General features: G+C 38.4%; 1 pseudogene; it reads right to left on the reverse strand.

The window, feature by feature from the left end:
• Nucleotides 1-4,207: 4,207 nt before the first annotated feature.
• LOC105710203 (small ribosomal subunit protein uS2-like) overlaps nt 4,208-27,854 on the reverse strand; it is a 70,689-nt pseudogene continuing 47,042 nt past the window's right edge.

Raw genomic sequence — 27,854 nt, forward strand, 5'->3', positions numbered from 1 at the left:
TCAGGTGGATTGATCCTCCTCTCCAGGCTTCAGGGGTGAGTGTGAGACCCATATCTAACCAATAAGAGTACAAAAGCATTCTGGTCACCTGATTGGTCCAGGCATGAGCACATGACAAGCAGTCCCAGGATTAGAGCTGCATTGCTGGAACAGCAGATCTGTCTTCCAGCTGGAATTGTCACACTGGTAAGATAATATGGCTAAAAGTTAGTGGTCACCTTGCTGCCATGAGAACTTGCTTGAGAATGAAACTAGGCAGAGAAAACCCACCACAACAGAGAGAGGCAGTTTCCTGAAGCTATCTGGATCCAGCATTGGCTATAAAGTGTGCTTCCCTCTTTTGTTTTCTTAAGCCAGTTTCAATGTGTTTCTTTCTTAAACAGCCAAAAGAGTCATGTCTAGTAAAAATATTACATCAAATGCACCTACAGTTTTAAGAAAAAAATGGCCAAGCCAGGTGACTCACACCTGGTAATTCCAACACTTTGGGAGGCCAAGGTGGGCGGGATCACCTGAGGTCGGGGGTTCAAGACCAGCCTGGCCAACATGTAAAAATACAAAAATTAGCTGGGTTTGGTGGCACAGGCGCCTGTAATCTCAGCTACTCAGGAGGCTAAGGCAGGAGAATTGCTTGAACCTGGGAGGCAAAAGTTGCAGTGAGCCATGATTGCACCATTGCACTCCAGCCTGGGCGACAAGAGTGAAACTCCATGTCAAACAAACAAACAAATCGAGAAAAATATAAAATTGGGACAATTCTATCATTAATTTATTTTGCTATGTAGGGCACTGTCATTCACTTTTCAAGAACAACTAATACTCATTGAGCACAGTCAATGCTTATGCACCTATTATGTGCTGAGCACTGAGTGGGATTCTATCGTGGACCACTGCTCTGGGCTAGCAATTGACTTTGAGGGTTGACACACTGAGAAAGATGCCAGGGCATGAAGATGAATGGGTTTACTTTTAAAGTGCCGTTAAATTGGCTCTCCTTAGGTCTGTGATAAAGCAAGCAAGTGACTCCGAATGCTTTTATTAAAAAGTGAATTAAAGGTCAGAGGTGAATTTCTCTTAACTCTTAATTTCCTGTCCTTGTGCCTAGAGTATGGATGGGAGGGGCAGGATTTGTTAAGTACCAGATGAGGATCCATGGTGATTGGGAGAGCTATACCATAGGGCCTGGTCAGCTGAAACTGGAGGCTGAAGCTGTGAGAAATAGTTCTACATCCCTGGTTGGGGGGAACATTTAATATTGTCAGGAAAAGGATACTGGTTGAAGGGATAATTTAAAAAGCAAGACATCATTTAAGTAGATGAGGTGTAAGAATATCAAACAAATGCTCAGATTTTATTAAACACAAGAGACTGAAGACAAAGAAGAAAATTATGATATTACATCCCATTTGGGGGTCTTATTCTATTATTGTCTGTCTTTGAAACAACCCCATGCCACTAGGCTCTCTTTTAAGTGCTATATTATCACAAGTAATCATGCCAATTAGGGATTGAACAAAAGTTCTGATACTGGCTATTTTATAATACACAGTGAATTGCAAACTCTCTGAGCCTCATTTTCCTCATCTTAAAATCAGAATATCAACATCCCTCTGGGACGGTGTAAGAGCTGTGCAATGGTGTATGTAAGTGCACCTTAATTAAGTCTTGTGCATAATAGAGACACAACAAATGTTGGTTTTCTTTCTCTCCCTTCCTTGCTTCACATTATTCAGCAAATATATTGGAACAATCTAGTGGAACAAGATGGTAAATGGGAGACACATGATTGGCATCAAACAGCTAAATTTATATATTTTATCTGTTTACCATCCATAAGTCATTGGCAGGCAGTTTTCCCTTATTAAAGTTTAGGTTTTTTCAAACACCATATGTTCTCACTCATAAGTGGGTGTTGAACAATGAGAACACATGGACACAGGGAAGGGAACATCACATACTGGGGCCTGTTAGGGGGTGGGGTCTAGGGAAGGCATAGCAAGGGGTCGGGGGAGAGGGGAGGGATAGCATTAGGAGAAATACCTAATGTAGATGACGGGGTGTTGGATGCCACAAACCACCATGGCACGTGTATACCTATGCAACAAACCTGCACGTTCGGCACATGTACCCCAGAACTTAAAGTATAATAATAATAAATAAAAAGTTTAGGCTTTTTAATCTCTAAAATGAGAATAATCACCATTGCTTCATTTACTTCAAGACAGTGTTAAAAAATCAAATGATTCAATAAATTAAAAAAGACTTTGGAAAGCACTATGTGTCATGTGTCACATATACATACACATATGCACACATATGTATGTATATGGTTTTATAGAGAGCAGGTTGTACATGATATAAAAGATATATTCAAAAAATTTACAAACATTAAGAGTAGACTGGAGAGTGATGTCAGCAAGAAGGCCAACTGGAATCTCCTAGCACTCTTCCCTCCCCACAAAAACAAAAAACCCCACAAGGAATAAGCAACTATATTTTGATCAAAAAAACTAAAAGAGAGCTCCATAGAACAGTAAAGAAGTAGCAGAAATCCTGTGGAGCATAGAAACCCAGGATGGCCAAAAAGTGAAAGGCAGGAAACATCTTGCCTCCAGTATCCCCATCACCCCAGCTGGAATCAGCTCAGAACCAGGAGGGATTCCCTCTTGCAGAGAAAAAGTAAACAAGATCCCAGCACCTGCCATAACCATCATGAATACCTGAGTTTTCACTACTAGAGACTCCTGTTGTCCTCACAGCCTTTGAATCTAGCTTAGGAAGCTCCTCAGAGTCCATACTGAGCTACCTCCAGAGAAAAAGCCAGTACTGTGTCCCCAGCTCCGTGACCCAAGCTGCTACTGCACTGCACCACCTTAAAACTGAGTCGCTGCCAGAGTGCATCCTAGCTCAGGGATGAGTAGCTATTGTACTCCTCCATCCCTGAGGTTTTGCTGCCACTGCAATATGCCCACCTGGTAACACGTCACTCCAGAGACAAACTGCTGATATGCCCTACCCACTAGGTCCAAGCTACCACAAAGATACTCCATCGTCTTCATTCCAGAGTCAATGTGCCCTGTTGGTTTGGGGTCCTGAATTGCAGCTGGGTCCTGCTTCTTCAAGCCCAAGCCACTGAAACACCTATTTTCCCCCAGGGCCATGCCAGTGCTATTTCCTGCTCACCAGGGACAGACCACAACCATATCCCAAGCCCCTGGGCCTGAGCTACGGGGATGTGCCTCAAAGCAGCAGATCCTGGCTTAGTGGGAGAACTGCATTAACTTGGACCTTGAAAAGTGAACCTCTGCCTCAAGTCTCAGTTGCTACAGTTGTTTCACTAAGCCCAGGAACCTGACCCCACAGTTGCTCCAAGCACCAGTCCCCTGGATCCCAGTGTTGTTGCAGCTGCCTGAGGGCTGTGTCAGAACCAACATCAAGAGATGTCCCCTCAGCTAACTTCCCACTGAGAGAAAGACAAGAACAAAGGAATTGCTAAAGCCCTGGCCTTTATAACCTACATGGCCACTGTCACTGCCACAAATTCCTGCAGCATAGAACACTGAGGCACTTGCAATCGTTGCTGACATTGAACATAAAAGAAGCTGAATGGAGACTACATCATTGTACTCACAAGGAGCCAGAGCCACCACTGCATCCTGTGTACCCAGCAAACTCAGGCCCATCTGCAGGTGAAAGTCTTCCCCTACAAAAGCTACTCTTTAAAGTTTGGAGGAGGTGATTGCACCATCAGAGTTGAGACATCACACAGGAAAACAAGAAACAGAAAAGCAAGAAAACATGAAACCACCAAAGTAACACAATAATTCTTCAGTAACTGACCCTAAAGAAATGAAAATTTGTGAAATGTATGAAAAGGAATTCAATACAATGGCATTAAGGAAACTAAACAAAATATACAAGAACACAAATAAATAATTCAATGAAACTGGGAAAAGAATCCCAATGGTATTCTTTATAGTAGTAGGGAAAAACAATTCCAAAATTTGTATAGAAACATAAAAAACTCCAAATAGTCAAAACAGTACTAAGAAAAAAAAATAAAACTGGGAGCATCACACTTCCTGACTTTAAATTAAATCACAAAGGTATAATAATCAAAACAGTATGTTACTAGCATAAAAACAGACACATAGACCAGTGGAACTAAATAAAGAACCCAGAAATAAATCTTAACATATACAGTCAACTAAATTTTTATGAGAAATTGATTATTATTTTCCATCAACCTTATTTCTGTATTGCTTAAGTCTGTGAAAAAAATTTTTTCAAACCACTCAGTGGTTTTTCCTACCCATTTAGTGGCCTGAGCAGTGGGAGCTGCAGACCAGTCTTCCATGGCAAGCTGAGCACTTCAGTCTTCAGTAGGGAACTGATAAATAGGCACAGAGGGTACCTGCATTGCACACCTCCAGACCAGTCTGCAACCTCAGGCTGAATAGCAGTACACTCAAGAGCTGAAGAAGTCTATTCAATTGGAAATTCCTGCTTGGTTACAGCTTTTGCAGCAGCAGCCTGCTCTCCCTTTTCATGCTCTTCAGGATTTCTGTAGAAGTAGAGATCAGGCATAACCCTCACAGGTGTTCACAGGAGATGGTGCCACACACTCAAAGCATTTCTCAGGCCAGCATGCATCACATCACACCCACTAAGTGAGTTCCCTTGATGTCGCATGGGATGGCAATGTCCACATAGTGCAGAGGTGGATCTGAGTTACACAAAGCAGTAGTAGGCAGGTTACCACAAGATGCCTCTATGAGAGGGTGGTGGTCAAGCACCCTCTCAGTAGCTATCAGAACCCATGGCTTCCAAAAGACTGTCTGGATCTGATTAGTAACATTTTCAGGAGTGAAGCAGCAAGTAATAGGAGTAGCTTCAATGACAGCAGCGAACTTTAGCAAAGCCCGTTGGCTAGTATTCCTGGAGGATATGACACTGACATCAGCAGAGTTTTCAGTGGCAACAATGACATAAGCTGCCAGCAGAAGCTTCTCCCAGGTCCTCTTCATATGTATGATGTAGATGCCATCACTTTTTCTCTCATAGATGTACTGTTCCATTTTGAAGTCAAGGTTGTTGCCACCTAAGTGGGTTCCTGCAGCAAAAAACTTGAGAACATCCTCCTCTTTCATTTGCGGGACATCAAGGGCCCTGGATATTGTGAAAGTTTTTCTTTAAGTTATGACAGAAATCCATGACAGCACCATTTGGACCCCTCTACGGGTAGCATGGCTACAGTCAACTAATTTCTGACAAAGGTCACCAAGAGGACACAATGGGGAAATAATCTCTGGTGCTGAGAAAACTATTCCCACGTGCAAAAGAGTGAAATTGGATGCTTATTTTATACCATGCATAAAAACCAACTCAAAGTGGATAAAAGACCTAAATGTAAGGTTCAAAATTATGAAAACTCCTAGAAGAGAATATGGGGAAAAAGCTCCTGGACATTGGTCTTGGCAATACCTAACTTCTTAGATATTACACCAAAAGCTCAGGCAACAAATTCAAAAATAAATAAATGGCACTACATCATTCCAAAAACCTTCTGCACGCAAAGGAAACAATCAACAAACGGAAATAGCAGCTGACAGATAGGAAAAATACTTGCAAACCATATATCTAATAAAGGGTTAATGTCCAAAATTTATAGAGTTCATACAACTCAATAGCGGTAAAACAAATAAGCTGATTTTAAAATAGGCAAAAGACTTGAAGAGACATTTCTCAAAAGAAGACCAAAAAAATTCCCAAAAGGAATACAAAAAGGTGCTCAACATCATTAATCAGGGAAATGCAAATCAAAACTATCATGTAATACTACCTCATGTTTGTTTGCAAGGCTATTAGAAAGTCAAAAGATAAATGTTGGTGAGAGTATGGAGAAAAGTGAACTCTTGTGCACTGTTGGTGAAAATGAATACCAGTACAACTATGAAAAACAGTATGGAGGCTTCTAAATAAATTAAAAATAAAACTACCATATGGTCCAGGAAACCTTTATCTGGGTAGATATCCAAAGAAAATAAAACCACTATCTTATAAAGATATCTGCCCTCCTGTGTTCATTGCAGCATTGTGGACAACAGCCAAGATATGGAAACAACCTAAGTGTCTATTGACGAATGAATGGTAAAGAAATAGTGGCATATATACATGAATATTATTAAGCCCTAAAAAATAGCAAGCTCTTGCCATGTTCTACAACAGATCTTGGAGGACATTATACTAAATAAAATAAGCTAGACACCTAGAGAAAAATGTTCCATGATCTCACTTATATATGGAATTTAAAATTAATTTTAAATATGCAGATACAGAGAACAAAATAGTGGTAACTAGCAGCAGGTGAGAGGAGAAATGGGAAGGAAATGGGGAGACGTAGGTCAGAAGATACAAAGTAGCAGATATGTAGAATAAGCAGGTCTAGAAATGTAATATATAACATGAGAGCCATAAATAATAAAATTGTACTGTATTTGCAATTCATGCTAAATGAATAGATTTTAACTCCTCCTGCCACACGCAAAAACAAAACAAAACAAAACAAAACAAAAAAGGGTAACTGTGAGATAGATGATGGATATGTTAATTTGCTTCAATATAGTAACCTTATGACTATCTATATGTGTTCCATGACATGATCATGTTACACACCCTAAATATACAGAATAAAATTCATTTTTAAAAAATTAAATGCAATAAAAGCAGATCAGTCTTCATCATTGCCAAGGGAGTTTGGCAATGGATTCTTGGATGTGACATCAAATGCATCAGCGGCAAAAGAAAAAGCAGATAGATTAGATTTCATCAAAATTTAAAACTTTTGTGTTTCAACGGACATTAAAAAGAAAACCTACAGAATGAGAGAAAATATTTGTGAATGATTTATCTGACAAAGGCTTAGTATCCAGAATATCTAACAAACTCTCACATCTCAACAACAGAAAGACAAACAACACAATTTAAAAGAGGGGCAAAGGACTTAAACAGACACCTCAAAATTACAATGAAGTACTACCACACACCCACTAGGACAACTATAATAATATTTTTTTAAAGCAGAAAAGAACAAGTATTGGCCAAGACGCAGATAAATTGAGACTTTTATACATTGCTGTTAGGAATGTAAAAAAGTTCAGCCACCACAGAAAATAATTTGGCAATTCCTCAATAAGTTAAACACAAAATTGCCATATGACCTTACAATTCCACTTTTAGGACTACACTCAAAAGAATTGAAAAGAGGTATGCAAATAAGTTCATGTGCACATAATTGTTCATAGCACCACTATTTGCAACAACTAAAAGATAGAAGCATTTCAAATGTCCACCAATAGATGAAAGGATAAACACATTTGTGTTATATTCTGTTAGCCCTCCGTATCCTGGGTTTTGCATCCATGGATTCAACCCACTATGAATCAAAAATATTCTAAAACATTGTGTCTGTACTGAACATGTCCAAACCTTTTTTCTTGTCATTGTTTCCTAAATGATATAGTGTAGCAATTACTTATATAGCATTTTCATTGTAGTAAATATTATAAGTAATCTAAAGATAATTTGAAGTATATGAGAGGATGTGCATATGCTACATGCAAATACTACTCTATTTTGTATCATTGGTATCCTCAGGGGTCCTGGAATCGATCCCCCATGGATACCAAGAATGGCTGTACATGCAAATGGATTGTTACTCAGCCATGAAAGAAATCGGATACAAAAGGTTTCATCTCATATGACGTTATTTTTATGAGATATCCAGAATACATAAATCCATAAAGAATGAAGATTGGTGGTTGTCAGGGACTGGCGGGAGAGGGAATGGGAAGAAACTACTTAATGGGTAAAGAGTTTTAGTTGGGAATGATGGAATGTTTTGAAACTGTATAGAGGTGATAATTACACAATATTATGGATGCTAATTACCCTGAGTTGTTCACTGTAAGATGAGTAATTTTGTTATGTGAATTTTATCTGAATAAATTATTTAAAAAATAGATTGATGACCTCAATAATGTTCAAGGAAGGTCTAGAAAATAATTATTCTGTATGTAAATATTTTATCTTTTAAGAAAAATATAGTAGTCATTCCATAAATTTTTAATAAGCCAAGAAGTATGTCAGTAAATCAATTAATAATGCTATCTTGAAAAAACATTCTATTGTAAGAAACACAGAGAAGACTCCGAGTAAATTGCCTTGCAACATAACAGAATTTTTGCCAATGATATCACTGTTTTGTATAAAACCATTACCAAGTGAAGCAAAAAATTAAAACTATCCATAAATTTGCCAAGATAGCATGTAATACTATGACATAATGACAAGTTTTTCCGATGTATGTTATTTGTTTATTTTTTGATGATTTCTCTCCCTGTCTCTACTGAAGAATGTTTTTTCTTCAAATTAAAACTAGCTAAATGCTATTTAAAGAATGTTAAGTGAAACATTTGTCTCAGCTCTGAAGCTCAGTCAGCTGAAAAAGTAAGTTGAAAAAACTTATAATTAGTGTCGTTATTGCTAAATTACAAGGAATACTATTCTAAGTTTGCTTATAATTTTGTTATTTGTTTATGTTGACAGTATCTTTTGTTTTCTATTGTTTTAAAGTTTCAAAGATTATTTGTCCATAAATATTGCATTGTGGAAAAGAATGCTATTTGACAATTAATCAACGTTGGCCCATGTGTATATAAGTCAAGATCTAACCTGACAGGATGTAACAATAACTATTCTAAATGTCTAAAACAGAAACTTTTAATACAAGAAATTGGTTACACAGGTGTTGAAAGTGTGAGAGGTTGTACAAGAAACCATAAGGCACTCCAGAGATTAGCAATAGTAGGGAGTTACTACCACCGCTAGACTTAAAAAACAGAGTGTTACCTGGCTGAACCGAGAATCACCATGAGTTAAAGGCCTGAGATACTACCCAAGACACAGAGAGAAGAAAAACCCTGGCTTCTCCCTTCTTCTTATTGCCAGTCTCTCAGCAGCACATTGCACCAAGCGAACAAGCTAGCTGGTTGATGTAGAAGCCTAAGGTAAGAGACTTCAGAGACCAGCCCCGCTACAATATAAAAGCAAGTAGGGAAATGTAAGGCTGAATCTCAGGGCAAAAAGATCAAGAACCAACAGAGGGCAAAACTAATTACCCTGTGATGAGTACAATATTATATGAACTAGAGACATAAAATAATGCATAGTTAGTCTCTGTCCTCAAGGATCTTACCATCTCCTTTGGGAAATAGGCCATCTGATGATTAGCTTATTAGTATATAGTTCACTCCTAAATATTCTCACAAATAATAAAAATAGCATCTATGAATCACTTTCCCATACATGATTTCTATTATGGAGATGAAGACAAAGCTTGGTGAGATGCCATAAGCCTAAAATTAACATAATTCTTGATTCCTTCCTTTCCATCAAATCTCATTCATACCATCTTGCGGTCCTATTTTTCTAATTATTCCTCAAGTCCATTCACTTCTTTCCACTGAACATTCTTTACCTTGAGGCTAATTAGTCTCTCACCTAAACTACTACTATTGACTGCAGATAATTTCCATGTTCACCTCTATCATTCTTCAATTTTCTTTACACAGTAGCAGTGATCTCTTGAAAAATGCAAATATCACTCTGCAACTTCTTTACACAAATGCTTTCAAATTCTTCCTGTCGCTTTCAAGTTAAAGACCAAAATATGTAACTAAATCACACTGCAAAGGCTGGCCTCCACTCAGCTTTTCAACGCCATCTCATGCCTTTGTTCTCTAAGCTCCAGAAACACTAATCTTACATGTCAGTTTCTCCAAATGACAAGATCCCTCTAACCCCAGCAATTTTGCACGTACAGGTTCTTCTGCCTGTAACATAATCCCCATCACTTCTGGCCCCTACACCACAGTCCAAGTTAACTCCTATTCATCCTTCAAGATCTCATCTCAAACATGGAAAGCTTTCCTGACTCTTTCTTCCTCTTAATGAAGGCAGATCATTTGTTACAAAATCTAATAGCCACTAATACTTTATTTCACAGCATTTGTCACATTTCATAAGTATACATTTATCTAATTATTGGATTGCCTCTATCTCCAGTATAAGCCTTAAGAAGCAAATGCTATGCCTCCTTTCTCACTATTATATCCCTATCACCTTGCATGATGCTTGACATCTAGGAGAGTCTCAAAAAGAAAGTAAGGGAAAGAAGGAAGGGAGAGAGTTCAAGATAAAGGAAAGGACAAAATTGCCCAGGGTTCCACACTTTAAGTGATAGATAGAATTCAAAATCTGGAGCCCTGGCTCTACCACACTGCTGCATCTCATAAAGCAAAGGAAAAACATGAATTTCATACCAAATCCTAAATAATTCAAACTTTCTACTCTAAAATCTGGCATTATTATTTCTGCATCAGCCATTTTGATGGCCCAGTCAACACTCCAGTTTGTCAGTTGCCTGACCACTTCTCCTCCAATGACCTCCTTTTGCATTCCCATGGTCACAGTCCGAGCCTTGGGATCCCTAGTAAATGCACCACCTTCTAAATTTCATACTCAAGCACTTCGCTTTCTGATGCTCACTTCCAACCCTTCCTGCTTACTTTCTCTAGCAAATTCACACAACAATTCTTTATTTCTAAGCCATTGACCCACCTTGTCAAGTTTTCCTGGGCCTACCATTTTAATAATTCCTTTACCAAGGTCTCAACTCCTTTGCCCCTCTTTCACATGACAAAGTGCCAACTCTGGCTGAATTTAACTATTTCCTCTGTGCCCACTCCTAGAGGAAAATTACACAATTAGAGTCTACTTCATCTTAACACTGTAATCACAGATCTTGAGTCCCAGTTGGGCACTCAGCACTGATGAATATTACAACCGATTACTTAGGTGGTTTACTTTTTACATTTTCAAGACATCTGTTTTTTATTCTCGCTCTTCTCAAGCACTCTACCTCCTCCCACAATCCTAACATTCATTTGATGCCCTTGCCTGACTTCAGTGAGAAAATGAAGCCACCTAAGGGTAGCTTCTTATTTCCCCACTGTTAATCTATAACCCTTCCTTCTTCTGGATGTTTCTTCTCCTCCCTCCCTACTGTTACAATCCCTCTTCCTTCCAAGGACCAGCTGCTCAGCTGTGCTCAGTTTCATTGTCATTTCTCATGAACGCTAGTCCTTTGATTATCCTCTTTCTATTCTGCATCGCCAATCCTTCCTCTCTGTTGAATCCTTTCCATCAACATATTCTCAAATATTGTTCACCTTAAAAACTATTTTATTCCACATACCCCTCCAGCTACTGTCATGTTCTCTTTTCTTTATGGCAGATCAACATGGAGAAACCCCGTCTCTACTCAAAATACAAAATTAGCCAGGAGTGGTGGCGCATGCCTGTAATCCCAGCTACTTGGGAGGCTGAGACAGGAGAATCACTTGAACCCGGGAGGAGGAGGTTGCAGTGAGCCGAGATCATGCCTTCGCACTCTAGCCTGGGCAAGAGCGAAACTCCATCTAAAAAAAAAAGTTTATAAAGAAAAAGTAAAATATGCAAGAGTATATTCCCCCTTTCGCTCTTCAGTACACTATAACTGGCCTCCATCTCAAGTATCTTGATGGAATTTCCCTTAATGAGTTTATCAATGGTCTTCCCTCCTGCCAAAGTCAGTGGGCCTTCTGCTGCATTTTACTCCCAGTAGAATTTGACCTCTTTGGCTCTTCCTCAAAAGACTATTTTCTGTAGGGCTTCCATGACACCAGTCCTGATTTTCCTCTCATTTTCTGAGCTGCTGCTTTAAATTTTGCTTTGTATTGCCTTACTTTTTTGCTTAATCTCTAAATGTTGTAGTTCCTCAGGTTAAGTCTTAGTTCTTTGTTTCTACCTACACAGCTTCTAAGTGATCTCATCCAGCCCCATTATTTTAATACCATCTATGACTGATGACTTCCAAATTTATTTGTCTAACATGTCCTCTCCCCTGAGCTCTGTATCTGCATATCCAATTGCCTACTTGAAATCCTCTCTTAAACATCTGATAAGCATCAGAAATTTGATAATTATCCTTGAAGTTCCAAGATCCGGTGTACCTCAGAGGCTTTTTAAAAATTTCTCCTGCTCAGAATGCTTGTCCTACTCTATTTTCATGGCTTGCCCTTCATCATTCATGTGTGAGCTTTAGGTCACCTCTTCAGAAAGTTTCTATCTTGTCCAAAGTAGTTCTTTCTCTACTACTGCAGCTTCCTGAGCATTTTCTTCCTGGCACCTGTCAGTATTTTATTTGATTGTGAATTTTGTTAATTAAGAATTGGCTGAATTAATAAATTAGTGAATAAATCATTTTTCCAGAAATTATAAGGCTATTTTCTGCCCCACACACATAAATTCTCTGCATGTATGGTAATGTATCTAACATTTGCTCTGCCCAGTCTTTCCTACACAAACTAAATGCCTTATTAGCAATAATAATGACAGCAATAGTAAAGACCAAAAAACAAACGCTACTACATCCTCCCTGTTGTAACAAGGACCTGTGGTAATAGGACTTCCCAAATATACCCAAATCCGCGCATACTCAAGTCCAGTAGCTGGCCTTGTGGCACCCGTGTATACATGCCACGAATACTCACCACCCACGTTTGGTTGAAAAAAAAGCCTGGTATAAGTGGCCCTGTGCAGTTCAAATCCATGTTGTTCAAGGGCCAACTGTATTTATTTAGAATTCTGAAGTCTTTTTGTCAGCCTAGGCCATAGGAAGAATTGAGTCATCACATCTTTATATTCAGGTTGGCAGCAAACAGATTGTTGGTGATATGGCTTTTGAAATCCTGAAGATAGCAACAAGAAAATCTAAAACTCGACTAGGCTTGGTGGCTCATGCCTGTAATCCCGGCACTTTGGGAGGCCAAGGCAGGCGAATCACAAGGTCAGGAGTCTGAGACCAGCCTGACCAACATAGTGAAACCCCGTCTCTACTAAAACTACAAAAATTAGCCGGGCGTGGTGGCAGATGCCTGTAATCCCGTCTACTCAGGAGGCTGAGAATGAGAATTACTTGAACCAGGGTGGCAGAGGTTGCAGTGAGCTGAGGTCACACTACTGCACTCCAGCCTGGGCAACAGAGTGAGACTCTGTCTCAAAAAAAAAAAAAAGAAGAAGAAGAAGAAAAAAGAAAGAAAATCTAAAACTCTCTGCCCTATAGTATTATAATGCCTCACCCTAACAACAAGCAGCCTTTTTCCTATTTTCCCACTAAGGGATTTCAGAAGTCCTCCCTACTTAGGACTTAGTTGGTCTTCTTATTGTACCAGTAACACTAGAAATTTTTCAAAGATTGTTATTGCAACAAAGGGAAATTCACTCATGCAAAAGCTGACTAGTTTTTAGGGCTGTGGTATAAAAGGAGTTCTAGTTCTGAGCAAGGAGGAAATGTGTGTGCCATGTGTGGATGGATGTTCTTCACATTACCCCTGCCATTAGGACTGTGTCTTCTGCTGGCAAAGGGTTTTCCCCTAACACATTATGAAAACACTTGGAAGCCTTAAGCCATCCTTACTCACATATTGGAAAAAAATCCTAGCTTTGCACTCAAGAAAAGCAGGATGGCACAGAGTCTAGTACTTCCAGTGATTTCATCTTCTATAGCTACGCTCTCCAATATGGCAATAACCAGCTACAGGTGGCTATTTAAATGTAAATGAACTAAGATTACATAAAATTAAATACTTAGTTTCTGAGTTGCACTGACCACATTTCAAGTAATCAGCAGTCTAGGGTCCATATTGGACAGCACAAATAGAATATTTCCATTATCTAGAAAATATGATCAGATAGCAATGATCTAGAGAAAATCACTCTCTTTCTTCAAGCCTCAGTTTCCTCAGCAGTCAAATGAGATCATAATGAGATTTTATATGTAATATACAGTTCTTGGCACAGAGTGAGCCCTCAATATGTTTTCTTCCTTCCATTCATCAAGGAGTATGTGCCACTTGAGGGCAGGGATCACATCTAATTATTTTTGTACCCCCAACCCCTTCCTAGTACAATACCTGCTCATAAGAGGTACACAATAAATACATATTGAACTATTCAACTTATTCTTTCCAATCAATCTCTAACTTAATTTATTCTCATCAATGCCTGAGCTAGTGTTGAGAGTTATATTATGTTTTATATTTTATATTACTGATTATGTTATGTTTTATATTTTATATAAAATAGATTTAATATATGAGTATCCATATATCATATATAAAAATATATGTATAATTTTGTGTATATATAATTTAGTACAGATACAAAGCCCAATATTTATTGAGTGAGGGAAGGAAGTATGGAAGAAAGAAAAGAAGGAAGGAAAGACAGAAGGAAGGTTAGCTGTTAACATTTATCCAGTGCAGCAGGAAGTGCTTTGTTTACATTATTTCACTTATTCCTCACAAAAATTTTGTAAAATGGCATTATAACCCCCATTATACTGGTAAAGAAATGGAGACTCAGAAATTCAGAGCAAAACTTCAAGCCTATATTTTTCTAAATTCAAAGTTCATGCTCTTAGCTATTATAATATCACAACCTCCCAGTGATGAAGGAATAATAGATATTCTTTGTCTACTTTAGTAGATTCTTGTGGTAATAAAATGAGATCATTTATGTGAACACTTGATGTAAACTCTAAATATCTATGCAAGGTAATGCTTACTATTTCCTACTTACTACTGTTTAGCACACTAACTCTGGAGCCAGAGTACCTGAATTCAACCACAGGTAAATTGCTTAATCTCTCAATGTCTAATCTCAAAACTGGAATAATAATGATGGAATAATAATATTACACACGTCCCATAAGACTATTGTGAAGATTATATAAACTAATACATTTAAAGTGCTTAGAATAATTTCTGGCACATCTTTAGCTCCATACAGGTGTTAAACTTATTAGTGTCCCTGTATTACTATTGCTGTTGCATGGTAAAGAAGCCAAAATAGAAATATCTTAGAACTGAAAATATCTTGCATAGAGGTGAAGAGTCTAGTTTCTCCAACTTTTTTTTCCCCTAAAGTTAAAATAAGCAAGAGCGTTCTCCATTATTTTATCTACCATTTAATCAGAACTCTTATAGAGACCAATTCATCTGGAAACCTTCAGCATCTTGGAAACAAAGCTCTAATCAATCCCCAGCTGAGAGTCTCAAATGCAGCCATCAGATGTATGAGTCAATGAGCCACCTGGTGCAGCTCAGCCAGTGAGGTGGAGACTTTCTAGGGGGAGAAATCCTAGATTTTTCACAGCCCAGAGAATGGAAATTGAAGGTTGGTGACTGAGCCAATAACCCCTGGGCAAGCACCAACTGTGTTTTAGAAGTTGCTGAGCACATGTACTAGCAATGGTTGGGCAAAATTTTCCCCTCTACAGTCTCCTTGAGGCCCCAAAACCACAATGTCAATACTGAAAAAGAGAATGAGAAGGAGAGTCCATTGTTCACTCTGATGGTGTTTATTATTTACTGTTTTCTATCATGCAAGAGTGATTCATTGCACCTGGATTTCAGAGCTTTTCTGAGAAATTTAAGAGTGTACTCAGGCATTGAGGCTGGGTGAGGCGGTGCAGAGAGGGTGGAAAGAGAGAAACTTGAGTCAATTTATTACCAAATGTTTTGTTTGATGGCAAAATATATAGTCTCCAGGGATGTTGAATCCAATTCCTGAGAAGTCACGGACATCAAACATCATATACTCACACACTTAGAATAAGACATCTCCAGTGAACTTTTCTTTCTTTTTCTCCTTTATTTGCATAGGCATCGAGGCATAGAGGACATCTCCCCAGTAGAATACTGAGAAACTGGCATAAGAATTTATCAACAATCTTGCTTCAGGCAAGTCATAGGAAATAAGAAATGTGGGTTATTAGAATTGTGCCTCACAAAGTAAGAGGTACTTAAAATCAGAATGCTGGTAGATGCTGATGGAATAGTTCTATGTCTGATATAGTTTACTAAATAGTACTGGCAGTTGGTTAAATAAGAATGACAAGGATAGGAAATTGTTTTAAAGGAACTTCGAGATTTTACTTAGCATTTGAGAAGATGGTGGTGTTATTTATCGACAGACAACACAAAAGTAAGAATGTTGGAGAAGACAGACCAGAAGGGGAAGGAAGGAGAAAAACACAAAACTAACTAACAAAGAACCAAAAATCACAGTTTACATTGAGCAGTGCTATGTGCCAAGCACTGAAGTAGACTCTTCGTATGCATCCTTTTATTTAATCTTCACCTAAACCTGTAAGGTAGCTATAATTATCACCATTTTACAGATAAGAAAATTGAAATTTAGAAAGCTAAGTAACCAATGTAAGATATTATGGTTATTAAGTATTAAGATTAAATTCAAACCCCAGTCTTTACTGTCTTAAAGCTGGTGATCTTTCTACCATATCCTTATTGAGTGCCAAGGATATTATTACAGTGAATCCTCATTATGTCCTATAATTTAGATATTATTATCCCCATTTTACAAATGAAGAAACTGAGGCTCAGAGACAGTCAATGATTTGTCAGTAGAACTAAATGGAGAGACCTCAGGCTTTAAAGGCGGATAAATCCAAGATTCAAATTTCAGTTTTATTATGTATCAAGCATGTGACTTGGGTAATTCAACTATCTACTATAACGTAGGAGCCTTATGAGGTTGCTCCAAGGATCCAAAAAGGCAAGACATGCTAAATTCTCAATAAATAGGCCAGGCGTGGTAGGTCACACCTATGATCTCAGCACTTTGGGAAGCTGAGGCAGGTGGATCATTTGAGCCCAGGAGTTCAAGACCAGCCTGGGAAACGTGGTGAAACCCTGTCTCTACAGAAAATACAAAAAATTAGCTGCACATGGTGGCATGTGCCTATGGTACCAGCTACTTGAGAGAAGGTGGGAGGATCACTTGAGCCTGGAAGGTCAAGGCTGCAGTGATCTGTGTTCACACCTCTGCACTCCAGCCTGAGTGACAAAGTGAGATTCTATTTTAACAAACAAACAAAAAATGTCTCAATTAATGAAGCTATTATTTTTATCTACAGCCAATTCACATTTCTTATTTGAAATTAAGCTAAAAATGTTTAATGGCATGGTAGACTATCTCTGTATATTAAAAGTAAGTATTCAAAAAGCAATAGTTATTATTCTTATGGTTAGGTATGAAAAATGGCCTTTGCACTGTCATCTACTAACTCAAAAACCCATGAAAGAAGCCCCCGTCCCATCTCGCCTGCAGGATTTCCTCAATAATAAAACTTTCTGAGTTCACTCAGGTGCAACCTGATCTGTCCTCCCCTTGACTCTGGCAACCACTGGTATTCCACCTCTCTGGATCTCCACCTCCCCCCAGGCTCAGGGCGGAATAATATCCTTGTCCTTCCTCTGAGGGATGTAAGGCGGCTTAAATAATTAACGATTGTAAGGTGCTTTGAAAAGAGAGAACAAAACACCATAAATCCCAAGAATTAATTCATAAAATCAGTGGTGGGCTCAGCAATTATATATGTCATATTTGTTCAGCTGTGAGTATGGTATAGAACGTCAAAGTTGGAAGTGTGGTCCAAGTCTCTCAAGACCAGAGATTTCCTGCAACTCTATATTGTCTGTATTCTCTAAGGCCAACATTTAAAAGTTCCAATCTCTTAAACAAGACATTAGGGATAGTTGTATTTTATTAATTTTTTTAAGTCTCTCCACTTCTCAGATCTGACCTGCATTGTGTTTGCATTTTAGAAGGCAAATAGTGGAGTGAATAGCACAAAAGACTTGGAGTTAGCAGAGCTGCATTGGAGTTCTGGTTCCATCACTTTCTAACTAGTTATTTAACTTCTCTGAGTCATTTTTTTCTCTTTAAAAGAAGAAAAAGGCTAATAGTAATACCAGTAATTTAGGTTGTTATAGTGAACTATTGAGATAATGCTTATGTATTTATTCACCAGAAATTCACTGAGTGTCTTATTCTGTGCCAGACTTACATTATGTAATAGGAATCCAACAAAAATTTCTTGGTTTTAACAGTTAAAACAGACAAGTAATCTAATTATTGCTGTGGTGTGAGCCATGACCTTGTTTACTCCAAGTATGCTTCAGGGACCAACATCATTATTGTCATCTAAAAGTTTGTTAAAAATGCAAAATATTGGTCCTATCCCAGACCTACTGAATTATAATCTGCATTTTCACAAGGTCCTGGGGTATTCCTGTACACTTAAAGATTGAGATGCACTGGGCTCAGGGCAATGCTAAGGTAAGTACGGGGTGCTGTGGGGATATAACTAGACAAAATATGCACGTATTATCTGGATGGGTTAGGCTGGTGCTCAGGTAAGGTTGACTGTTGGATATTTAATCTGGGGGAGGAGGAGGACTATATGCAAAAGCACAGAGGCATGAAGCAGCATGGCACCTTCAAGACACTCTAAGGAACTAAATATTTCAGCATCAGATTGGGATTTCTGTAATCAGTAAAGTGCTGTTGATAGTTGTCCTTTATATTCAAACGTGATAACTCCTAAATATCTCCTAAGATCCTCTCCTTTCCTTCTAAGATGCTTTTAGTGTGCACTACATAAACCTGCATCTGAACTTCAACCTTACATATACTTCTTTTGTATAAATTACAAATGCATTTACTGATAGGGAATCTCCAACAGTAGAAGGTCAGATTAAAATTTATAATTTATGGCTCATTTCCAACACGTTTAATATTGTTGAAAGAGAGAGTGAGAGGAAGAGAAAGGAGAAAGAGCAAAGGAAAAGAAACAAAAGGAAGGAAAAAAGAAGAAAATAAAAGAAAAGGCACAATTCTTTTTAGATTAGCTTTCCCTGCATTTTGTGTAACAAAGGTCTGTCAAACTTAAATATTATTCATGCCTGAGTTTCTGCTCTTCATGGGCACTTTTATCATTTTAACTCTTTTTATGCTTTTGATCCTTTATTGACTTCAATTTTGTTATTTTCTACACATAGTTTTAAGGACATTTTGCGTTACTTCCATATGTTTAAATTTGTCCAATCTCAGATATGCCTCACAAAGTCTTTGTAATCTTTGCTTGCCTAGTTCTTTAGGCTTACTCAGTTTCTCCATGGCCAGCCTGGAAATAAAAATATCTTTCTTTCCTAGAGAATGCCAGTTGCTCTGTTATATTCAGTCCTTTTGAAATACTTTTTTCTCTGCCTAGAGCTCCTTTATCCTTAGGAAAATCTTCACTCTTTAGTAGGAATAGTTGCTATGAAAACTATCTATTTAAGACCTATTATATGTACTCAGCAATTTTTATTAACTATTTTCTAATTACTGGGAATTCAACAATATTATCTATACCTTAGTGTTTGTCTCAGGCAGTTTTTTTGGAAATTCCAAACTATGACATTTCCAATTTGCAAAACACCTTTGCATTGATATTATCATTTTAACTTCAAGCTATCTGAGGTTGTATATATCAATTACATACAACCCTACTCTTAAGTACTTATTTATTATTAAATGGTTATAAATATTCATTCTTCCAAGATATTTTTGAGCAGCTACTATGTCCCAGGCTATAATCTGTCACTCTGCTCTTTTTGACACTTTCATGATATCTAAGATTATTTGTTGCCTTTTGTATTCACAGGCTCTCAGATTTCATTGACTTTTATGGGAATTTCATCCAGCCTTTGACTCAACACAGAGAGCCCACCCAGAGCTCCTCAGCATGGCGTTAAGCAGAGCTCAGCCTCTGCTTAAACACTTTTAATTAAGGAAGAATCACTTCCTCACAATGCTGTTCTTTAGAATCTACTTGATCATATGGAACTGAAATTTTCTTCCTATATCTACACCCACCAGTTCTGGTTCCACTCTCTGTTACTTCACAAAATGTCTGCTCTCACTTCCAAATAAGTTTTAAGAATTGTAGCATGTCAATTAAAAAGGAAACTTGAGGACCATCTCCCACATATAATTTCCTCATTTCAGAAATAAGAATAGTGAAGTGACTTGTCAATGACAGACTCACTTGAGTGAAATGCCTGCAATTAAAACCTCTCTAATTCTAGGCCAATGCTCTTTCCATAACAGCATGTAGCCTCTCATTTACCATGATTGATTTGCTCAATATGCTAACTAGTCACCAATGAACACTGTGTGTGTGTGTGTGTGTGTGTGTGTGTGCGTGTGCTTGCATGTTTTCTTCCTGTTGTTTTCACTAACGATTCTTAGCTTTGACTAGACTTGTTAAATAAACAAAGATTTATAACTTTAATAGCTTTATATGCATGATTAAATACTCAATTGCTTTCAATAAAAGTTGCTAAATTATTAAATTATTTTTAATGGAAGACCAACAAATCATTGATTCAACAAAAATATACACAGTACATACTATGTGTCAGGCATTACTAGTGCTAGTCATCACAAAATTGATGGTCTCTGCTCCAGAGAAGCTCACAACAATCGATTTGAAGAAATGTATACCTAGAGGTTAGGAGTTTGGACTCCAGTGTCAGATGGGATTCGGAGAGGATCACAGCTTTCCCACTTATTAATTATAGAATCTTGGACATATTAACTTCAGTAAATCTCTATTTTACTAGTAGTGAAATGAGGTTATGTAACATAGTGCTAACCTCAGTATAGTCTAATGATGATTAATGGCTCAATAAATTGTAGCCATGTTTATATGGTACATAGAAACTACCCAAGAAGTTATAGTGATTATTGTAGCTATTATAACTAATAAACATTCTGTTAACAAACAGTTATTATATTTCCCTGAGAGACTATGATATACGGTTGACATGGGTATGAGCTGTCCATATTCCCTTCAAGGAAGGACTTGACCAGCTATGAAAGGTGTGATGAACACACAGCCTCCAGATGCCAGCAACATCTGGGTCTGTGTTTTAGCTAGAAGGAGTGGTTTTGCCCATGGTCGCACCCTTCCTCAGAGCAGCCCATGTATGAAGACAAAGCAAAGCAAGGATGTAAAACTCCAGCCATCTGAGCCTAAGTCAGATCAACTCTCATTAACAGTATCTACCGCAGCACTCCCTCTGCCTGACCTTGCTTCCTCACAGGTGTTGTCACTCTCTAGTAAACACGTCCCATCACAAACCTTATCTCCATCCCTCCTCTAGAGAACCCAACCTATGGCAGTACTAGGCAGTAACCAAGAAGGTGGCTCTGGCTCACTGCCCAAGTCTGAACTCTGACCTCCACTCTTGGGCCCTCTCAGATGAGTCACTTAATCGTGTGTTGCCTTGGTTTCTTCACCTACAAAATGGAAATGACATTAGCCTGTACCCCATAGAGTTGTTGTGAAGATCAAGTGAATTGATCCATATTAAACACTTAAAAGAGTGCTTGGGATCATTAAACATTCAAGAAATGTTAATTGCTATTATTTCCAACATTATGACATGCTAGGCCCTGTGCCACATCCTGGGAACACAGAGTAAAATCAGGTGTGGCCCTTGCCCATGAGGGAGTAAGTACCATGGTAGATATATATGTCAATGAGAAAGAGATTACTGTGGTTGTAGAGAGAGTTATGTTATTTGAAATTCCGAAATTAGGATACAAAATCTTCCTGATGCTTGGACACATATGGGAAGAGCTAGCTGGGGACTATGTCATAAAGAAGGTGACTCTCATGTAACTGCACAAAGATTGAGCAGAGGTTTGAAATGAGATTCTGATCAGGACATGTTAGTCAACCTACCCCATCTTCTACCCTCAATAATAGTAGACACTAATAACAACCCACATAACAACCTTCATGTCCCAACTGCACATGAAGGATTTCCATCTCCATTCTCTTTCAGTCAGCTTCTTAATGTCCGCTAAAAGGCAATGCTCTAAAACTCAAACAACAACCTAACTCCAAAGTCAGGTGAAACCCGACCACCAAGTTTGCCCCACAAAAACCAAAACAAAAAAGTGTTAAGTCAATTGGATTTCTGAGTTTCACTCAGGAAATACAAGAGTTATTTCACCTGAACTAATCACAAGGCTTATTGCATCCTGAGGACCACAGACAAGGAATTTCTCTCATTCACAAGCTTCACTGAGAGGGACAGCTAAAAAATGAATTTATATAGTATTAGTCTCTCTGAGCTCTTTTTTTCCTCATAAATTTTATTTATAACATAAATAAAAAGACAAGGTTTGTTACTTGTGCCTGTAACCCACTCAAAGAGAGCAGAGTGATTTTTACATTTGATGACCATCTACTTGACTTACGCACTTTAATAAAACAAGCAATGTGAGTATATTTTCTCAATATTCATGGGAAATCATGGGAACTGTAAGTTGCATTGAACATTAACTTGCTTAGGATTGACCCTAGTGCATAAAAGCAAATGACATTTTCAACTTTTTTTTTAGTGTGCCTCAGTTTAAAGAATTGGCTGAAGAAGGAAAGTATGATGAAGAAAGAAAATGTGTTCATTCTATCCTCACTACAACTTTCATGAGATAGAGAAATGATCATTCTCATTTTACAAAGAAGTATGAGGCTCATAAACAACAGAGGAGGATAGATGAGCAATGGTCAACAAATTCATCACCAAAACAAACAAATTTTTTAAAAAGTACCCTTCTATAATAGCCAAGTAGCTGTGTTGTAGTGCAAGTGTTCAGGCCTTGGAGCCCAAAAGATCAAAGTTCAAATTGTAGGCCTGCCTGCCATCTATTGTATGTATGACCTGGGGCAGAGTTTTGAACCTCGCTGTGCTTCAATCATCTGAGCTGTAAAATGGTACAGTAACACCTATCCCTTGGATTTGTTGTGAGAATTAACTGAGCTGTAGTATTCAGTGATGTTCGATAATGATTAGTCCTTTTCTGCTTACTCTCCATATTCCCTGTTTCTTTCACTCTACTTGCAAGTGAAGGTTTTCTAGGGTCCTAATGTCAAATCCAGATCCCCCTGTTAATTTAAGCATTAGGGAGAAGAACGAATCAGTCATATACACAGCCCAACCATCGCAGAGCCCTAAGTCTGCCTCCTTGCCCACTCTGATACCCACAAAGCCATAACTTTGTTCATTACTAACAGCTTCCTTATTCTAACTCAGTCTGAGCCAAAATCTGGAGTTTCTAGAATCTTGGCAGTGGTGAGATCTTCTTACACTTCAGCACAGAACTTTCCCAAAACTTCTATATATTACTTGTTCCTCAGTGTATTCACTAGTACAATACCAAATATAATATGTCCATTTTAAAGTGACCCAGTGTCCATCTGCATATTAAGTGAACCAAGAAGACCTACAGCAGAGCACATCCTTAATTTTGTTCTCTCCACCATTTCCAGGTACTGACCCTTTGTAACAGACCTAAAAATATTTTGTGGGACCACTGCACTGAAAAACACAGTTTCAGTGGGGTGGCCTTCACAGTAACAACTAGGACATAGAGATGGCTTTTCTTCTACCTAGAATCTTGCTAAAACTGTAAGTTCTAGAATGCTGGAGGTTGTAGGGCACTAACCATCACGTAATCCAACTCTTTCATATTACCCACAGGTAGTGTGAGGCTCAGAGACGGTAAGTTACTTTCCCAAAACCAGCCAGTAAGTTGGTGGGCAATGAGATTTCAACCCTGCTCCCTGAACCCCATGCCAATATTCTCTGCACAGGCACCGTACCTTTTCTATTTTCAGAGTAGACTACTAAGTGAAGTAAGAGGATTTGCCTTGTGTATCCATTCACTGATTCTTTTATTCACTTACAAATACTCATTGAGCACTTCCTGTGTGCAGGAAAATATACTAGGTGCTAAAGACATAAAAAGTCTCATCTCTCACTTCCAGGAGTTGATATTCTAGCACAAATTAAGGTACACAAAAACCAAATAGACAACACAATCTGGCTTTGCTCTCAAAGAGGTATGTACAACAAAGTAGGAAAATAGGGAAGGAAAAGGAGACCTCCCAGAAGAGAAAGATTCTAGAAGGAAAAGGAAGGCATCTACCATGTGAATAATGTCTCGGGTGGAGTATTGATGAGGACATCCTGGAAAGAAGATCAGGATTGTGTGAAGGCACAAAGTCTTGGGACAGAACAAGGAGCTTGGAGAGTTTCCAATACACCTTGCTTCAGGGCAAGTGAGCACAGAGAGGAAGGTTTATGGTGCTCCTAAACCTTGTGATCTGCCACTTCCCTTCCTATCTTTTTTTATCTGTAATTCACCTATTCACTCATCATTCATTCGGCAAATGCTGAGTCACATTTAGTGTGGGTTCTGGACATGCGGGATAAATCAACAGGTCCTTTTCAATAAAACCTGTCTCCAAATCTCTTCTCTTCTATATATATATATATACACACACACACACGCATAGTAATTTTCTTGTTCTTGGTTTAAGGAGCACAGTAGAGGACAGTTTACTGTCCTGAGTATAAGACCATCTCCATCAATTAAAACTCTCTGTAGCCTGATAAAATTCTCCATTGGTTTTTTAAACCACCTGCCCTCCTTGGCTCCAGGCAGTTCTCACAGTTCATAACTCCCTGCAGCTGCCTGCTCTTTCCTGGGACCTTTCCAGGGTAATAACTGCTATTTTCCTACTCCATGAATGTGAGAGTGAGTTCAGTCCCCATCCACAGTGCCCACTAGATACTGCAGTAAACCAGAGGCATTTAAAGGCAGTCAGTAAACCCACCTTTAAATCTCAAAGGCAGGTCATCTACTAAGGAATTGGACCTGAGCTGTAAGGAGCTAAGCCTTCCTGCATTTAAAGAAATTCCATTTATCTTGAGACAATAGTTCTTCATTTTTCTCATAAGAATTTCCTTTGGGAAGACAAAATATGACGTGCCAGGAAAGCACTGAGATTGGAAATTGAAAAAAAATTAACTCTGACATTGAATAATTTACCTTTTACCTTTCTGAAGCTCTATTTACAGTATCAGTAAAATGGAGATAGTGGTATCCACTCCATAGGGTTATGAGTAGTTAAAGAAAGTAGCATGGGTAAAGTACCTGATACATGGCAGTTGATCAGCAACTATTCTAGATCTTACCTTGGTTTCAACCATGCAGTGTATACTTCCTGACAAATTGTGAGGTCTCAAGTCTCCAAAGGCAACCAAGGACATAATTCTCCAAAAGAAAATTTAATAATTGGCTTGACTATTTCCTTGAAATAGTAACTAATTAATGTACCTGAAAGCTAGATGTCACACTTTTTGTGGATCAAATTACAAATGATCTTTACCTATCGAAAATTCCACTTTTAATTCCTAACTTATTAAGGAAGCCAAAATTGATTTTTGTGGTTATCCATTTGAAAGTTTCACTTCATACAAATAGCCATCTGTCCGTGGGTTGGTAAATTAAGCTATCTGACTCTTAATTTTCCCAATTTTATGAAGTATTAATAATAATTACAAATGTCATAGAAATATCATGAAGAAATAATAACATACATGTCCATAAAGCATAATCTTTCTCTATATTATTTTTCTAGCAATTAAAGATGAAAAAAATAAAAACCATCGCTGCCTACCATCAGTTGGATAGTGTTCAGAAAAAACAACAAAAGAAAGAAAAAGAAGAAGAAAACAAACTTAAAAAGTTAGCTGTAAAATAAAGAAACATTCATTATGAATTTATTACTCCAACTACTGTAAACTGTGTAGGAATCTGAGCTGCAAAGCTACCCATTAAACTGTCTGCTCTTTCCTGTTTAAACAAGGCCCCTCTTGGGTCGTGGCTGCCTGAGCCTTCGTGGGTCTGCAACCAGGAAGGAAGACGTTTCTACGGTAACCACTGAGGCCTTCTCTGGAGGGTCTCTGGGAGAGGCCAGAGTCTGGTGCAAGTGACAAACCCCAGTTCCCTTGATAATGTACAGAAAGGTAGCAGCCATGATGTCCAGGCATGAGCAGAATGAGAGCATTCAGGCGTGAAATCTCTTTCAATCGGTCGTTTGTTTCCCGGATGGAGAATTCACTTTGTGCCACTCTTTTGAAAAATGGCTGATCTAGGCTTACTAGTGTATAAATAATAAATGTTCCAGAAGGAGAGATATTTTTGTGATTTGGGAAGGGGGGATTGTTGGCATCCCATCGTAATTTGGTTCAAGTTTTTAGAAGGCTTAAAGTTGCAAGAGACCATAAAGAATTGCCCACTAGCCTCATTTTATATATTGGGAAATAGTTCAGAGGAAGAGGAGAAGATTAGCCAAAGTCATAGATTGAGGTGGTTGATATCCAAACATACCCTAAGCTCCTGATGAAAAAGGCTTGAATTGAAAAATCTGACTGTTAAACAATAGAATGTGGAAAGTGCTATGATGGAGGGTTGGACAAAAAGCAGTGAGAACACTAAAGAGGAGTGTCTGAGGCCACCAGTTACAAAGAAAAGAACTGAGCTGCGAATCAAGAATGAGTAAACGTTGCTATCATTTATTAGCATTACAATGTGCTAAACATTTTATATGCTCATTTAATCTTAACAACGCCTTCTCAGATAAGTAGAATACCACTACCCATTTGTTGTTTGTTTGTTTATAAGACAGAGAAATAGGTGAAGAGAGATGCGTCACTTTCCACACAACTAGGAGACAGCAAGGTCAGGATTCAAACCCAAGATAGTTTGATTCCTAAGCCCATGCTCTTTACTGAGTATTCGTCTGCTGCCTTCCATAAAACGTACAAGAGGCTTGCACATGGGGAGAAGTTGGGAACAGTGTTCTAGGCTAAAAACAAAACAAAACGAAACAAAAGAACAGCACAGGCAAATGCACAGCCGTACAACGTATGCTGTCTCCATCTGGTACCTGGTAGCTACCAACGCTTAGTGGCCCTACTAGTTTCCCATAGCCTTGTCTGTAGAGACAAGCCTTGGCACTGCTTCTCAATCCTAAGAACCTGGCTCTGTCCACAGACAGACAATGTGCAACTCACCCCATGATAAAATCCCTCACACATTTGGTGGCCTGGACCAACGACATCCTCTGTGGAACCTGGAGTAGTAAAATCTTACATGATGAGCCATTCTCTTTTACAGCTCACTTTTACGGTCCCTGAGTTTCTGGAGCCTTTACTCATTTGGATCTCCCTTCATTCTGAACACTCAGAGTATAAAGAATTTAAGACTCAGCTTCTTTCCACAGAGACATGTTGATCATTGGTAGATATAGCCAAAGTGGTTCCAGTTCAGTAAACAGTCTTTCATGACAAATCCATGGTTGGAGTTGATGGGAAATTGCCTGCCTATTAGGAGGCTACAACAGTTCCAACAGAGTGAAAAATGAAAAAGATCATCCAAATGTTAAGGCCCAATTGGCCATGTATGGGCAGAAACTATCCAGGTTACAGCAGTCGTAGTTAAGTGCTTGCTCTACAGGCAACATTTTACATATAGCATGTCATATGCTCACTACAGTTTCTCTTTACCATTGTACAGAGACAAAAGTGAATCTCAGAAAAGTTACATCGCTTTCCTATCATACCAAGAGTAAGTGGACAAGCCAGGATTCCTACCCAGATCTCCATTCTTTCCCCATCACTTTAAAATTGTCAATTCAATGATTGGTTAGAATTACCATAATTTTTGCACTATTTTGTCTTGTGTTCCACAAAAGCCTATTGGTTTGTTTTTTTTTTAAATAAAAGCCCATGTCTTGGCAGACAGCATGGAGCAGTGGCAAATACCTTCTGTGTCCTAGACTCTATACTAGTTCTAAAGAATTCAGAGATTCCTTTGTTCTCTAGCTTAGTTAGTCAGCCAATGAATGTGTTCAAGGACCAACTATGTTCAAGATGCTGATGCCAAAGGGTGAGCAAAAACCAGAGACAGACCTTCTT

The sequence above is a fragment of the Aotus nancymaae genome, unplaced genomic scaffold (assembly GCF_030222135.1).
Source record: "Aotus nancymaae isolate 86718 unplaced genomic scaffold, 86718_ANA_hifiasm-v0.15.2.pri h1tg000007l, whole genome shotgun sequence".
Taxonomy (NCBI): Eukaryota; Metazoa; Chordata; class Mammalia; order Primates; family Aotidae; genus Aotus; species Aotus nancymaae.